Consider the following 5157-nt stretch of genomic DNA (forward strand, 5'->3'; position numbering starts at 1 on the left):
GCGAAGTTAAGAATAACTTCGCTTAGTATGAGCGAACTTAGGAGGTAAGCGAACTTGGGAGGTAAGCGAAGTTGAGGATAACTTCGCTTAGGCGAACTTAGGAGATAGGCGAAGTTGTGGTTAACTTCGCTTAATCCTTATATCTTCGCCGAAACCCTACTTCCAGTGACGGCAACTTCGCCTGAAGAACGGTAACTTCGCCCGATGAACAAGGAAACTGTTCAGATCTGATTTCGTCAAGCTAGCAGTTTCCGATCGATGTTATGGCTTGCAAATGACTGTCAAACATGAGTAAAACACAATCCCAATAAAAACACGTCCCGCGAAAAGGTCAAACGAGACGTTTTCTACAGCCGCGTGAAATCCCGAACCTCACAATCGAGCCGATGGCTCTGATACCAATTGTAGGCTCCTGGACGGATCGTACACGGGATGTCGCTATCTGCGCAGGTGCGGAATCCCTGCGTAGGTAGATACGAGTGCAGAATATGTATAAATCAAACACACGAGCAATAACCGAAACACGTTATATTGATAACCGAACACGTGACTCGAGGTCACTATTACAGACTCTGACTTGTAAACACGTAACTCACTGATACACGAAATGAACTAGCTCTCAAAACGCTCAACTGATTAACCCTAAACTGTTACGGCTGAACAGTTTAAATAAGCACGACAACTTCGCCTCAGGTGAAGTTGTCCATAACTTCGCTTGTTCAACAAGTTCGCCTGAGCGAACTTGTTGACAACTTCGCACATACAAAAACATAAACATAATTACATTACAGACTCGATTACAAATGGTAGACTATGAACTACTGACACACATGTACCAACAGATGCACAACGTCCGCGCGTAACCCGCGGGACGGTATTGTTTTAGCTCATAGTGGCAGCGCCACTTTGCATGGACGAGCCCGGTTTTCAGAAATGTCCGCGCGTAGCCCGCGGGACGGTTTTATCAAGCATATGTTTTAATGGTGTTATCAGATATATGTTTCAATATGGCTTTATCAAGCATATGTTTTAATGATGTATTTAGAAATATGTTTCAATATGGTTTTATCAAGGATATGATGCAATACGATTTATCAAGTCACCAAAACTTGTGAACTCACTCAGTTTATACTGATTCAAATGTTTTTACGTGTCTTTCAGGTGATAATTAGTAGCGCAAGGAGTCACACTTAGAGCACTTCACGCAGAACATCTATAAAATAGTTTTTGGAAGATTTTAGTTCTATCCCTTCCACACGCGTGGTTGTTCCCGCCGTGTAAGGGGATATGGCGCGGAAATCTTCAACGTTTTTCTTTTGTGGATGTTTTTATATGTAATTCTAAACAATGTAATGTATTTTGTACTAGACATTTCATGCGCAATGGAAAATATATTTGAATGTTTGCAATGACCCGTGCTTGATTATCAATTCCCACTCTTGCGCGCGCCCGGCTGTTTCCGCCGTTTAGGGCCGGGTGTGACACTTTGGGCTACGGGGAACGACTGCAAGACCTACCCATTCAGTCGCCGCTTCCGCCGCGAGAGCTGGACCGTGCACGGGCACAGAGCATGCAAATCGTCAAGAAGATTAACCGCCGGTATCACCTGGTCACTAATTTCGATTCTGGCCCATACGTAGAGGTCCCACTTGTTGAGCCTCCGCCAATCGAGGAGCCGGAGGTGGATATTCAGGTCGCCAAGGTTGACGGTGATGAGGGCGAGGAGGACGGTGATCAGGTACGTTATATTTTATCGTTTAATTTTTTTTGTATCTTCGTCTTATTAACGTTAACTTATCGTGTTCATAACAGCCACCACAACAGCACCCGCAACACGTTCCGCGTACACATCGCACCGTACGTTTGGTTGCGGCCACTGACTCCCGGCTACGGAGACTAGAGCGTGACGTGTCACAGATACGCGATCAGATCACCTGGATGGTTGGGTGTATGTCTGCCTATTAGCATGGAGCCTAGTACACAGTACCAACGCCACGTTTCGACGAGGAGAGGAGCGATGACGACGCGGGTGGTGCCGCATTTTAGATTTCTTTTTTGTTTGTTGTTACTTTTTCCCGAACTCGTTTGTTTTTTTTCGAACTCGTAATGTATTAGTTTATAAATATGGTTATGCGTTATGCTTATTTTCTTCTTTTTCAATTTTAAAATTGTTGTTTCGTTATTACTTTAAAACAGACAAAAAATCTGTTACACCCGTAATATAAAAAAAGAAAACAAACATAAGTCGTTTGTTTTATTTTGTTCGTTTTTAATTTTAAAATTGTTGGTTCGTTGTGACCTTCCAAAACCGATCAAAAAAAGGTTACCCAGGCCAAAAACAAAACAAAACAAACAAAAATAAATAAATAAAAGAAAAAACAACAAAAAGACAAAAACATAATAAAACAAAAAAACAGCAAGAGGACAAATATACACATGTTTCCAAAACACCCAAACAATATGCCGCATATCGGACGATACACCGCATATTGGGTGGGTGTTTTGGAAACATCATATGGTGTATCTAAAAAGAGGTTTTTTTACATACACCATATGGTGTTTTCAAAACACCCATCCAATCCGCCACACATCAGGCGATCTGCCACACATTGGTGGGGTCTTTTAGAAAAATGTGTTTTTTTTGTCTTTTTTCATTATTTTATTGTTTTTTTTGTCTTTTTATTGTCTTTTCTTTTCTTTTCTTTTTTTTCTTTTCTTTTTATATTATTAATCTTCATCTTAAAAAAAAACACTTTTTAAATATTTTTTATTCTAAACCAAGTTTCAGGTAAAACCGAGTAAAAGTCGAACTTCTCGTTTGAAAAAAATGTATTTTCTTGTTTTTTTTGTCTTTCTTTTATTATTTTATTGTTTTTTTGTTTTTGTTCTCTTTTTTGTATTTTTATTTCTTGATTTTGTTAGTTTTGTTTTTTGTGTTAGGCCGTATGTAGTGGGCGGCGAAATAGGGCGAAAAGAAGCGATAGGGAGCGCAAACGACCCCCCCCCCCGGCGATTTTAGGGGAGATAGGGGGCGGGGTCTTTGTCGCCGTTAAATATTATTACTATATTAAAATTTGGTCGTTGGGCCCCAAACGGTCATTTATAAAAAAACAAAATTAATTAAAACAATATATACATATATGCATATACTATACCTCTTCTTCTCGAAACTCATATCCATTTCATACACCACACATAACCAAATCCTTCATAAATACAACAAAAATGAATCATAGAAACCACCTGAACCACCCATTCCCACCTTTCGATCAATTCCGTAGTTCGCAAAACCAACCGAACGTAAACATGCAATGGAACCCAAACACCCAAAACCAACCGAACCAAAACTATCAGTTTCCTTTTCCCAACCCGAACCTAAACATGTATGCCAACTACCTCATGCCCCAAAATCTCATGTTGGCGTTCGGGTCTACCCAGCCGGGGGAGCTGATGGCTCAACATGATCCATACAAGCAATGGACCGAAGAGGAGGAAGTAGCCCTCGCAAGGGCTTGGATCGTCATTTCAGAGGATCCCGACGATGGTAAGTTTTTTAATATTAACTATTTATATAATTTTATATAGTGTTTATTAAAAATGTTTATAAATTGTGACACGTGTCGCAATTCGCCTAATTTGTAGCCCCTCCTTAGTGGGGTGTAACCAATTTTTATTTTCAATAATTTTTTGTTTTCAATCTATTGGTTTTAAAATTACAACGAAACAACAATTTTAAAATTGAAACGAAACAACATAAACAAAACAAAATTTATATAATAATATTAAATACATAACAACGAGTTCGAAAAAAAGAAACAAAACACAATAACAAATCTAAACTGCAGCACCACCCGCGCCGTCGTCTCATCTGCGTGTGGGGGGCTTATCCCCAACATCATCGTCGTCATCGTTCTACCGTCGTGACATCTCGGATTTTTGTATTTGTATTCGTTTATGTTTCCCCGACTCGAGAATGTAATTCGGAACTTTCTTATTAATAAAAACTTGTATTTATGAGTATTTAATTTTGTTTAATTCATTTTATATCCTCGTATTATTTAAACTCATCAAACAATACTATTTAAATATATGAATTACTTCAATAAAACAAGTAGCTTAAACAAGTTTGAGAATTTTTATTAATGAAAGTCTCAAACTCGGGTTTAAGCGGATGTAAATCCACTTGATCTTGGTATTAATCCAAGTTTGGTTCCAACACATCACAAACTTAAAATTTAAATAATATAAAATGAAACATAAATTAAAAATGTTAGGAAATATTTTTGTTGATTTGAGCAGTGGCTACCTCGTTAAAACGAGAAGTTTGACGTTTACTCGGTTTTTATCTGAAACTTGGTTTAAAATGAAAAATATTTAAACGTAATTTTTTTAAGATTACTAATACAAAATCATAAACAAACAAAAGAAAATAAATAAAAGAAAAGAAAAGACAACAAAAAGACAAAAAAACAATAAAATAATAAAAAAAGACAACAAAAAGTAAAAAAAAAAACACATTTTTCTAAAAGACTCCACCAATGTGTGGCGGATCGTCCGATGTGTGGCATATTGGGTGGGTGTTTTTAATTTTGGGTGGTGTCTCTAGTAGGACCCATCTAAAAAAGCCCTAAGTTTAACCAACTTAGGTTGATTTAAAATTAATCATATTAACATATTTGTGTAACGTGGATCAAATTGCAACAATATATATAGCTTTGTGATTATATTTAAACACATTTACTATTCGTAACATTCTCAAATAAACAAGTAGATAGGCACTTCGGTCACTCAAGTCTGACCTGACTTGTTTTGTTGGTGATATTATAATACCCATTGGCCATCCGACCACTTGATCCATATCCTTTTAAGCTACCTTTCCTCCCTTTTAACATGATAAAATAGAACATAACTCGAACCTACATGTTCATAACTATTGAGTTCGAAGTTGTCATCTCAATATTAAATGCATACAATTTGTAAATCCTTTATTTAGGAAAATCGTATTAGTATTTAATGGTATACTTCATGTTTAAATATCTAATACATTAATTATAAAAGGTACAACGTACAAAATGGATAAAGAAGCATTAGCATGCCAAATCTATAAAGCATAATGTCTAGCACGCCACACTCGAGACTGTGGAAAAACTTTGTAAC

The sequence above is a fragment of the Bidens hawaiensis genome, unplaced genomic scaffold (genome assembly GCF_021521415.1).
Source record: "Bidens hawaiensis isolate Kalapana, Puna unplaced genomic scaffold, B.hawaiensis_p1.1 tig00000978_1, whole genome shotgun sequence".
Lineage (NCBI taxonomy): Eukaryota > Viridiplantae > Streptophyta > Magnoliopsida > Asterales > Asteraceae > Bidens > Bidens hawaiensis.